Source organism: Globicephala melas, chromosome 9 (assembly GCF_963455315.2).
Source record: "Globicephala melas chromosome 9, mGloMel1.2, whole genome shotgun sequence".
In the NCBI taxonomy this organism is placed as follows: Eukaryota; Metazoa; Chordata; class Mammalia; order Artiodactyla; family Delphinidae; genus Globicephala; species Globicephala melas.
Genome location: NC_083322.1, coordinates 58,225,254 through 58,237,975, shown reverse-complemented (window position 1 = coordinate 58,237,975; position 12,722 = coordinate 58,225,254). Strand labels below are relative to the sequence as shown.

The following is a 12,722-nucleotide window of genomic DNA, read 5'->3' as shown; positions in this document are numbered from 1 at the left end:
TGCCTGCCAATGCAGGGGACACGGGTTCGAGCCCTGGTCCGGGAAGATCCCACATGCCGCGGAGCAACTAGGCCCGTGTGCCACAACTACTGAGCCTGCCCGTCTGGAGCCTGTGCTCCGCAACAAGAGAGGCCGCGATAGTGAGAGGCCCGCGCAACGCGATGAAGAGTGGCCCCCGCTCGCCGCAACTAGAGAAAGCCCTCGCACAGAAGCGAAGACCCAACACAGCCATAAATAAATAAATTAAACAAACAAACAAACAAAAATCTATACTTATATAATGTACAAATATATGTATATATTTACATAATTTGTCTCTATCTATATAATGTATAAATATGTGTACTAAATGCACACGTAGGAAGAAAACTCTGTACGCATGCATCAATTCCCAAATATCATCAGCTTTTATCTCCTAATGCTAAGATTACATCTGATTTCTTCTTTATCTCTTTCTTATTTTCTGAAGTCATCTACAATGAGCACAAATTACATTTGTGATAAAAATGTATTTCTGCACTGAACGTATTAATAACGATAACTTGGTAACGCAGCATAAGCACAGAATTGTAGATTCCATAAAGTAAGGAACTAAATCATTCTCCTGCCCTCAGTGTTCAGTATGAACGAATAAATGAATAATGAATGAATAAAGAATTATTCATTGATTATTTACAACGTCCTTAGCACTATGCTTGGTTGAGAATAAGATACTGTTCCTTTTATGTCCACATGCGTGACTCAAGTATAGCAATTATTGATGGATATGTTTTGGCCCTTTTTGACAAACCTAAGAGAAAGAAAAGCATTCCCGGTAGAGGAAACAGAGACATAGAGTTTTACTTTATTGGAGGATAATTAGTCCTGGAAAAGATAACGAAAATTCACACTACCTAAAATTAAGACTGAATTTCACAGTTGGGGGGTGGGGGTGGGGTTCTCTTAATTCATCTTGAAAAGGAAAAGCAAAAATTATAGGGAACATATTTTCATCTAATATTTAACTTGTAGGCTGACAGTTACTTGTATAATTCATAGAACCACAAAATACAACGTTTACTATTTTCGGAGAAAGATATTTAATTTTTCTGATTCAATTTCATGATGACATGAAGCAATATACTTTACCTTTTGAATGGTTTTTGTCAAACTAATATATAAAAAGAATCATATTTACAAACGTACTCAAGAGCTTCAACAGATTTGCCAAGGGCCTTTCTTCATCCTTTGATATTCCAATGACATACAAACTCAATGGCTGGAGTTCCCTCTAAAACACCAGTCAAATTCTCACGCTCTCAAACTTTTCTTATGCAATTATTAACAGAAATAACACTGACAAATTGCCATTAGTAAATGGTTTTGTATGTGATTTGGGCAGTTCTCCAACGTTTTCATCAACCTCATGAAATCTTAGCTGATTTACAAAATTTGCAATTTCACTTTGTGATGGACATCAGAAAACCCAAGTGAGATATAGACCCAACAGTCAAGGGTATGTTCTCATATTTGAGTTTGCCACCTTGTGACCCCAGGGACTAAGATAATGGGTGATCAGTTAATAGGCTCCATAATTCTTAACAGTAATAAAGTTTTTAATCTAACCTTACCATTCCAAATTTTACATTTTCTGCTTTCAAGGATAAACAATAAGTTGAGAGGGAGGGAGGCAAATACCAATGAATACTGAAAAGGAAATATCAGATAATACATAATTAAATCTCACATTGTGGTTCACAAAGCAATTCATTCCATTATTGGAAAGTTAAAGTCAGAGCTTCTTTGTTATATTGAGTCAAAATCTGCCTATTCATAATTTCTTCCCATTAAGTCTAATTATGAACATGCAATTATACATTTACAATTATACTCTTTCTAACATTTGAAAATAGCATTCTCTCTCATTAATCACTTTTTTCCTCAGGTAGTGTCAACTGTTTCTTTTTGGGGTGAGTTTCAGAATTCTCTTGTCCTGCCTGTTCTCTTCCGGATCCTCTTTAGTTGATTGATAAATGCCCCTCTTAAATTTTGGTGCCTAACATGGAACATAATATTCCTAGAGGGAGCTGAAAACAAAGGATTCTGATGGATGACACCAGGGACACTCTGCTTTTGTTGAAATTGTATTGGGATTCTTAGAGGGCACTTTGCAAGCTTGTCTCGTGTTACAGTTGTAATTCCTTCAACAAATACCTACTCAGACCTTCAATATGCCAGACACTTATTCAGAGCACTGCAGTGGACAACAACAACAAAAATCCCTGCCCATGTGGAATTAAGCTAATGGATTTAAGTAGTAATGAAGTCCCCAGATCTTTCCAATCTCCTGTACACTAGAAACTGTCACAAAGTTGTAATTCACTGAATTTCATACAGAAATAATATAGCTTGTTTATATGCAATTAATTGATCTGGTCCCCCTTATGGGTTTTCTACATAACTTAGTGGCAAAGGGAAGGACAACTTAATTTTAGTCCAACTGGATATGCTTAGTCTGATCCAAATATTTAGCAGTCTCTTTAGGTGAATCCTCAGTCTCTTTGGATAAAAGTCTCTATCTTTGAGAATTTTGAATTTCCCTCTAATATGGTCATTTCCAATATGGATTTCCCTCTGAAAATATGGGATATGTATAGGAGCAATACTAATTCAAAATACTAATACTTAGCATCCAGAATCAATTAGAAGAGAATTTAGCCATAAATAACCAGTATGACTAGACCAGTGTACACCCGGTGAAGATCAGTCAGGGGTAGGAATGCAGCTTATATGACCTCATGAGAGGAGAGGCAGTCCTAAGATGAACTCATTGTCCTCTAGACCCTCCCTGATCTTCATAGCAGAGTGGCTCCTCTAAATTGGTCTTGTCTGGGTGTATTCAGGTTTCTGGCATCCACCACTGGAGAACGTGATCCTAGTCATTTGCCTCCAATCTTGATGTCCTCAAATACCACAGCCTCTGGCTATGTTAGTCCAATCTATGCTCTGAAACGCTGTGTCCTCTCTCCAGGCACACTGTCACTCTCTCACACTTCATACAGAGACCATGAAGAACCAGTAGCTTTCTATAGCCACCTTCTTGCCATCTTTTTGGGGCCAGAATGGACATGGACCTAAGCTGAGGGCTGGGGTTCTCCAGGGGGTCTACATTCTCCCTGATGCTGAGTCACTGCTCTCAGCATCTTCAGACCTCCTCAGGCATATCTTGTTACCAAGTCCCCTCCCCTCTCCATGGCTCTACCAACGTTCAACTCTGAAACAAGTGTGTGACTAGGGATGAGAACGTGGCATCTAACCCCTCAATCAACCTACATCTCTTCTCATAATCCCTCAAGACTTCCAGGCTTCCTGACTAAAAGGGTCCAGCTTTAGACTTCTTACTTCCTCTTTAACTTTTTCTTTGTCTCCCTAGGTCGGCAAGCTTGTTGACCTCCCTCCATAGGTGGGAGAGCTGTCATTGCATTGTGGAAGAAATTTTGGATCCTGAATCCTTTGAGCATGGTTCTTGATATACTAAAGAAGGAGATACAATTATTTAGAAAAAAATCCTCATTTTCTTAAAGCCTGATTTTCACAACTATTGCATTTCTAAAAGTCAGCATTGAGATTTAAACCTTATCAAAGGCCAATATATCCTAGGGTGTTCTCATACTTTCTTTCCTTGGGTTGATAAACATCAAGACTTGACGCTGAAGGCTGAGGGCTACAAAGTACACGATTTAAGAATGAAAATTAAAAGCATTGATTTAATGTTTGGAAACAAATTTATAATTTTGACCTAAAGAAAGGACTTTAAGTTTTCCCACCAAAGCTATTTCGGTCCCATCTCATAACTATAAAAATAAATAAATGCAAATCCTGCAGAATATTTTGAGAAAACAAAGCAAATTTCCATGAAGAAATGCAGAAAATTGAGAAAGTCACCTGGATTATTGTGCTAAAAAATCAATTATTGACCAATTTATCTGAGCGGCAGAGGATAAAACTAAGAGATTATTATTTGCACTTAGAAAACAAATAGCAGCTTAATTAAAATGCCCCCAAGGTCATTCTAATATATAGGAAGTAAAGTGACCAATGCTAATAAAACACATTTGAGAGCTTTCCACATTATCCAGACAATTGCTTCAAGCCACCGTCTCTCTAGAGGCAAAATTACACAGAGACTATATTTCACTCTGTCTGTTCAGGCCCGTCAGAAATTCCTGTCTCCTCTGATCTTAAAAATAAAAACTCCCCATCCTGTAAGAAGAGTTTTTATTAGTGTTTCACAACATGCTCAGGACAGTGTCCTCTCCTCTCGGAGCAAATTGAAGAACCTTCTAATAAGGTGATGATATTGTGCAAGGGGCCTGGAAGACCCTCTTGTACTCTCTGAGGACCTATAGGGGAGGCAGCAGGCACAGAAGCCCGGCTGCTTGTTTTCTGGATGTCTGTGTACAACATAATCTGACCACTTGGAGTATCTTCTCTGAAGCACAAATAGCTCCTTGGTCCCTGAAGGCATTTAAACATGAATTTGATGCTACTAAGCCAGCAACTACCTATCAAAGGCAACCACAGAGAAGAAATCAGAAGCCAAGGCTTCTAAGATATACCTACAGAAACCAAAACTTCTGTGAAAACAGAACCCCTTGGGCCTCCCTGACTTTCCTAGGCAGATGAATTAGGACGTCCTTGCCATCAGCCCACAGAAATTGTTGATAAGGTGGTCTGATATCTTTTTCTTCTTAGCTGCTATACTTAAGTCTACCATGCAGCATCTTACTGATTACATGTCATCTTGTTTTGTTTGTTATTGTGTCATATATGTGAGTGTTAATGTTTTGTAGAAAGACTGCTTTTGGTTATAGGTAACACCAACAACTGAAACTGACAAATAATAAAAAAGATTTATCGGTTTAGAGAATGGACAATTCCAGTTAAAGCATGGGTTTCAGGAGAGCTCTAATCCAGGGATCTATAAAGTCATCAGGGCACTTTCAGGTTGCTGGGACTGTCAGTGGTGTATTTACAATTGTCATCATTATTTCTAGTTTACAGATTAGGAAAACTAAGAACGCAAAGACTGTAAGTGAATTATACAAGGTTAAACGACAAATAAATGACGGATCCAAGATTCAAGCCTACTCCTTGAGACTCCAAACCAATGTTGCTATTGGAGCAAAGGCTTCTTACAGAGTTTTGTGAGGCATTGTATTATGATCACTAAGTAACCTAGGAAAAAATCTGCTTAATTTACCTCTTCATTCAATAAACATTGATTAGGAACTTACTATGGGCCAGGCACTATATTAGTCATCTTTTGCTACATAATAAGTAACCCCAAAATGCATGACCTTAAAGCAATAATAATCACTTATTATCTCTCATGGTTTCTGTGGGTCAAGAATTCAGACAGGACACTATGGGAAAGGGAAAGGCTTGTCTCTGCTACATGATATTTGAGTCCTCTGCTGGAAGACTCAAAGGCTAGGTGTTAAAAGATCCCCTTTCAGAACGGTTTGGTCACTTAGCTAACAAGTTGGTGCACGCAGTTTGGTTCCTGTCCATGTACTCCACGGGGCTGCTTCAATGTCCTCATGACATGGCAGCTGGCTTCCCCCTGAATGAAGAACCCGTGAGAGAAAGTTGGAAGCTGCAATGCCTTTTCTTACCTGACTTAGGAAGTCATACACCACCACTTCCACCATATTCTTTTGGCCACACTGAGCTGCCCTGATTTGATGTGAGATGAAGATAAAAGAAAGGCATGGGGGACTTCCCTGGTGGCCTACTGGTTAGGATTCGGGCTTTCACTTCAGGGGCCCAGGTTATATCCCTGGTCAGGGAAGATCCCACAAGCCACACAGTGTGGCCAAAAAAAGGAAAAGAGAAAGAAAAAGAAAGGCATGAATACCAGGAAATGAGAGTCATTGGGGGTTCGTTCATCTTAGCCACTGCTGGGGCTCTTCTTAAGCACTGTAAACACATGAAGAAAATCCCTACCTTTATGGAGCTTGTGTACTAGTGAAGGGATCATAGGGGAATCAGACAATTAAAAAAACAGTAAAAAAACATAGTTTGTCAGGTGGTAATACATGCCATAGAGAATAATAAACTAGGGAAAGTCTAGGATCCCAGCCAGCTCATAAGTCACCCATGTATAGATCAGAAAAATGTATGCTCCTTTGGGCCAATAAGTGAAAAAAAGCACCCTCCACTTCCAGGCTAGCCCTGGGAAGGTGTTATGGCCTTGGAAAGCACGGCAATTTCAAATATATAATCAGAGAAGTCCTCACTTTCCCTGAGCAAAAACCTGAAAGAAGTGTGAGAGCAAGGCATGCTGATATCTAGGGGAAGAGCTTTCTAGGTCACGGAAGCAGGAGATGCTAGTGCCCTGAGATAAGGAAAAGGAGGTGACCCTAAAAGGCCATCCTGATTCAGATACCTCTACCTCTTTTCAGGTATTTTTGAAGCTCAATAAAGCTTAACAGTGGAACTGATGTATGTCATTTATTTCATTTCTTATACTTCTTGAACCCAAGTCCAATTCTCTAAGTTAAACTTAGAACAGCATTTTTGTATTTGCTGTGTCTCTGGCCTGGTAGTTAAGTTCTCAAAAATGGCTTATCATTGATGATAGTTTTATATGTTCCATAAATAAGCAGAAAAGTACACACTTCATTTTATTTGTGGATATTCAGTATTGAAGTGGAGCAAACACAAAAATTTCTCAAACTATATTAGGGTTTCAATTCCCTGTTCTCCAAGGTCCCTATATCACCCTTCATGTCGGGGCATGGCAGACGATTTATAACAGAGACCTCGCAAACTAGTCCCATCATAGCTATACTTTTGTAACAATGCAGATCAAGTCTGTGTGCTAAGCATACTATTTCATAAGAACAATTTCCATGGTTGAAAGAATCAAACCAAACAATGTATATAATTGTGACTTGTACGTTGTAAAGCATTCCAGAAGCATTACAGGATTACTGTTGCTGCCGTTCATATCAGTGAGAGCTAACAGAACATCACAACTCTCCTGAGAAAGAAAACTCTCCTGAGTAGCTCCTGGTGTTACTGTAAAAGAGCACTGGACTGGGAAACCTGGTTGTGTTGCCAGCTCTGGTGATAATTAGCTGTGTGTGTTTCAAATAATTCAAAATACCTCTCAATGACTCAGTTTCCTCTAAATCAAAATGAGACCTACTAGACCCACTCCTCAGCCTTTAGTTTTTCTTTTTTTCTCTCATTGAATTCGGGGTCTCCTGGATATTGGCAAAGCTTGACAGTGTTTTACAAGGGCAGACGTCCGTGCCCCATTCTCTGAATGGGCTGCCCATTGCCCTTGCCCGCAGAGAGGGTCAGTTTCTGTCTTCAACCAGTTGGGGGCGCTGGAAGAACTCTTAATACCGTCTCAATTCTAAAGTTCTTGGTGGAATTACAAACTGGAAGCGTGTGTTTAGCATAAAATCTGTTTTTAAAAATCCCACAAATGACTGAAATGATTGCTTTGTAAGCAATAGGGCTCAAAATCCTTCTCAAGCACATCTTCACTTAGAACTCTATTTGTGGCCTGGCATCCTTCTCTTTGGAATGCTGAAGCCATTCTTTAGCCACTACTACACACTTGGAATTAATATCGGCGAACAAACCAGCTGTCTTCCATGTGAGAGTATTTAGACTGAATTTGTAGTGCATCACTCGGAGCTTTTCTAGGGCTTCTTGGTCGCCGGCACCATGTTACATTGTTCTCTTTCATTTGTTCCCTTAATGAGTGGTGGATGACAGAATGGCTGGATTGACACAAGCAATAACCAAGCTCTGGTCCACCTGAATTTTGACAGACTACATTTAATGTCATCGTTGACTGTGAAAGACAAGGTTTCTTGAGATAAAACATCCCTGCGCACACAGGGGGGCACTGACTCTGTGCTCCAGGTCTCCTAGCAACTGGCCTGCATTTACATGCCCTTCCAGCATGGTTCAAACGCCCAGCAGAGCTTGTATTTCCATCTCTCACCCCGTTACACACATCACAAAATCAACTCGAGGGAATCATTTACCACAATTTTGTCTCATCAGAACATACACAGCATTTGCATCCGCTTTTTAATTTTGACAAATTTACAAAGCAAGAGGGAAGAAAACTGCCCTTCCCTTTCAGGTGTTAAAGACATCAGACTGTTCTGAGTTGTCTTTTCTAACATTCTGGAACGTCTGTTAAGACCTACAGCTCTGGGCTTCCCTGGTGGCGCAGTGGTTGAGAGTCTGTCTGCCGATATAGGGGACACGGGTTCATGCCCCGGTCCGGGAAGATCCCACATGCCGTGGAGCGGCTGGGCCCGTGGGCCATGGCCGCTGAGCCTGTGTGTCCGGAGCCTGTGCTCCGCAACGGGAGAGGCCACAACAGTGAGAGGCCCGCCTACCACAAAAAAATAAAAAAAATTAAAAAAAAAACCCTACAGCTCTCAGAAGCCAGTAAGCTTTTTACCAATTAGAAAGATTCCTCAACTTTACTTTATGTTTGTGGAGATACTAAGCTGTGAATGCCCACAAAATGCGTGAAAGCTGTTTGTTCTGGAGCACTGCTGAACATAACACATAATCTCTGGGTTCTTACAGAGAAAATTTTGCATGATGAGTCATGCAGACAAAGCTTCAGTTACAGGAAAACCATAGGAAAATAATCTACCTAAAGAAAAACAGCATTCTTGCTTTTTCAAGAACTTATTTACTTGTCAAGTAGAATCACAGAATTTTAAACTAGAAAACAGTTTTGACTTAAGTGTATCAAACCTACTTATTTAAGGAAAAAAAGTACTGAGACCAGATAGCTTGTGTGACTTACTCAAGATTCCACAGTTAATCAGTGGCAAAGTGGGGGCTCAGACTTAGGGTCAAGCTTCATACTTTAGTTTTTGATGCTGCCTCCCTACAGTTCTCATTTTATACCTCCTCTCCCCAGTGGACTTAGCAGTGTGAAGAAAAAACAGGCAGCCACTTTAGTGCACACGAGAAAGTCATCCTACTCTCTTTAAAGTGGATAAATTTATGAAAACTTTACAAATTCGTAAAACAAGCAGTGTTCAATTATTATTTTATATATGTGATATTCTGTTGTGGTTACTATGTATTCAGGGGATTCAAAAGCTCACACAGAGTTCATCCTTCGGCAAATATTTAAGAATGCTCTCTTAGAAAGAAATCCACAAATACAGCTTCTAACAACAAAGCACATTTAAAAGCTGTGAACATTTTTCTGGAGAGAATTAAAGCCATGCTGTTAGTTGTCATTTATGTGCTGTCTTTAACACACCAGGCCACATGATGGCAGTGTTCCTCGGTAAATGAACCTGGAAAAACAACTGCAGTATCCCCTGGAAAAAAAAAACCTACACCAATGCAGATAAAACTTGATCCAGATTAAATCATAAATATGGGTTAAAATTTTTGGGGTTTTATCCACTTAAACCATATCTTTTATGATCATATTTTCCTACAATGAATTTCTCTGTTCAGAATTTGCCATGGGTCTATGATGTTATAGAATGAATTTCAAGATGTGAGTGGTTAGCAAATACATAAATATAAGTTAAACGTTGTTTGGAGGGGGAGGGTGGTTGTCGGTCTACTGTTTGTTTTCACTGTGATGGTATTAAGAAGAGCACTTAAAATAATAAACTAAATATGTTTTGTACCGTGTGTCTTTAGATTCTTTCCAGACCGTTATTGTCTTATGAGTCTCTGTCTTTGGGTGTGGGAAAGCAAGGCAAGCTTGCTTCTCATGCTCAGAATTTTCCTCTTAGGCTGAAAATATTCCCTCTAAGACGAGAAGGAGATTTCCTGAGTCTCTTCTAAAAAGGCGTGAAGCCACAGATGGAGGTGAAAGCAGCAGCTACTGTCAGTCAAGGCTGCAGGCAAGACTGTGAAATCAAAGATTTGTTCCCGTTTCCCAGTCCCGGCCCTTTCTAGTGTCTCTTAGGCTGCCCCTTGACAGCGCCAGGGGGTAAAAGAGCTAGGCTTATCCTCTAGATCTTTATTTCTTGATCCTTCCTAGGTGGATTTTGTATTTGAAACACGGGTTGTGAACTTTCTATAAATCTTACAAGAATGAATGTCAGTTACCTGCAAGGGAATATCTGGGGACAGGCATGCAACGTACACCCAACTCATACAGTGAACAGACTTGGCCGGAAGCTGTCAGAGGACTCTCTGGGCTTGCCTGGCAGTCCTGCCACCGCATACCACAATTCAACAACTATTGACAGAGTTATTATTTATGTGTCTGACAGTGGTAGGAGTGGCAGCAGGATGAGTAGCAGGATGCAGCCCCTGATCTCAAGAACTTACAGTAGAATCAAATAAATGAGAAATACAGACTACACAACAGGGCAGAACAGAATATACTGTGAGAGTATTATGGAAGGAAGACCTCACACCTTCTGATTGAAGGCTCAAGAAAGATTTCATAGAGGAAATGATATTTGACATAGGATTTTGATAGAAACCGAAAAACATTAGGTGTTTGGTTACACTGTGTCACCACCTAGGAATGCGCTCTCCCCTATATCTCCACTCACTGAAGGCCCTTCCCAGTCTTAACCTATGTCAACTATCCCTCATGGCAGGGAGTGAGGGCATAGGGAGAGAATGGTAATCCAATTTTACTAAAATAAAAAGAATCTCGGGGCTTCCCTGGTGGTGCAATGGTTGAGAATCTGCCTGCCAATGCAAGGGACACGGGTTTGAGCCCTGGTCTGGGAAGATCCCACATGCCGCAGAGCAACTAGGCCCGTGAGCCACAACTACTGAGCCTGCGCTCCACAACAAGAGAGACCAAGATGGTGAGAGGCCCGCGCACCACGATGAAGAGTAGCCCCCGCTTGCTGCAACTAGAGAAAGCTCTCGCACAGAAACGAAGACCCAACACAGCCAAAAATAAATAAATAAATAGATAAATTTATAAAAAAAGAATCTCAACCGGAGAAATAGAAGATAACACTGGACACCTGATTTGGGTCTATAACTATAGGAGGCCTTGAATGCAAATAGAGCAGTTCATGTTAAACCCCACCAATGATGGGAATCACTGAGGAATGCCAATACTCTGGGTTGTAATTTTATGTCCAAATTCTGTATCCAGCTGGGCACAGGGAGAACTATGTAAGTAAAGATAGTCATTAAATATAACTGATGACTTATTCTATTCTATTGGCAGCCTGAATTATGATAAGGGTTCTCAAACTTTAAGGTACTTCAGAATCATCTGGAAAGCTTGTTACATTGCAGACTGCTGGGCCCCAACTCTCAAAGTTCTGATTAAGTTTGGGTGAGACCTGAGAATTTGTTCAGTGCCAATGCTGCTGGTCTGGGGACCACACTTAAAGAACAATTAGTTTATGGGCTCTACAGAATATTTGTCAGGTTAGAGAAAGCTACCTCGTCCTAAGGATCACACCACAAAAATACCTCCTAAGCCCTTCCCTGATTATGGTTTCTATATTTCAATGATTGGGAACATCAGATAATTTTTATCTTAACCACATGCCTGTTCTGAATTTAAAAAAAAAAAAATTGCTGTTGAAAACATGGTATGCATATAATATAAAAATGAGTTTTTAGAATCTGTTTTATTTCCATCACAGACCTCATTGATTTGAAACTGTATGTTAAGTGATCATAACCAGCTATTGGGGGCTACAGTAACTTAGAATGTTGAAAGAAATATACAAAACCAAAGACCCAAGAAAAGAAATTTAAATGATAATGAGTGAGATGACTGACTATCCCATGTGATAAATTTTATTTCTTTAAAATATCAAAACATATAAGATATTATTAAGTGCTATAGTCTATGTATATCCTATTTTTATATTTTGGCCAAAAAAACAGAGAAAAATACAAATGGCCGTTTATATATATAAACGGCTGGGGTAATCATTCAATTGAATAGCCAAGAAAAGCTAATGGGCTACAGTTCAGGACACGTATGCTCTTGGGAGCTAACGTGAGGTCAGGAAACTGTATCAACCTGATCATGTGATGTACAGTCTGGGCCCTATCTGTTATAGGTGTGCCTCTGCTTTTAGCAAATACCACACATAAAAAGCCAGCTTTACAGAAAAGGTCAGGATTCATTGAAAAATCCTAGAAGAGTCTTTGAGATAATTTATGGCTTTATTTTACAGTTGCTGAAGGTGAAGTATAAAGAGGAAATGTGTCCAAAGCCACCCAGTTTCTTCTTTCCATCCCCCATCCCATCTAACCTGATAGTCAGTGAGTAAACACCTTCCCTTCTCTGATTTCCCACACCCTTCGCTTCCACCAGCCCTTGAGTCTCTCACTATTGTTCCCCATCTGTTGGCTCTGTCTCTCCAACAATGATTGCAAATGCCTCAAAAACAGGAGCCGCTTCTTCATCCCTCTCCTGAATTCCCTATGGATACATTAAGGCGCTGATTATTCCATTTATTACAAAAAAAAAAAAGAAGAAACCTCCAAATTACAAAAGCATTCACAATAGGATCTGTATTCTATAGGCTCTTTCAGGTTGCAAGAGCAATGGAGACCAATCGTGCTTTCCTCATTAATGGGGGTTTATTGTGACGACAAACAGGACGCAGACTCAGCAGCTGCACACACAGCCGGCCCCACCAGGAACTCCTCACTGCCTGTTATTGTCCTGGATGAACCTGTAGCTCCTACGGCCGAGGCCGCGCAGCTGCTCTCCTGAC

General features: G+C 40.2%; 1 protein-coding gene and 1 long non-coding RNA gene across 3 annotated transcripts in view; one reads left to right on the top strand and one right to left on the bottom strand.

Annotated features, from left to right (window-relative positions):
- Positions 1-6,468, top strand: part of LOC132597782 (uncharacterized) — a 38,145-nt gene extending 31,677 nt beyond the window's left edge. Inside the window, exon 4 of the long non-coding RNA XR_009565080.1 lies at positions 3,413-6,468. This is a non-coding gene — a long non-coding RNA (uncharacterized lncRNA). The remainder of the gene's footprint in view (positions 1-3,412) is intronic.
- ASB4 (ankyrin repeat and SOCS box containing 4) overlaps positions 1-12,722 on the bottom strand; it is a 121,796-nt gene that overhangs the window by 67,148 nt on the left and 41,926 nt on the right. The window lies entirely within an intron of this gene.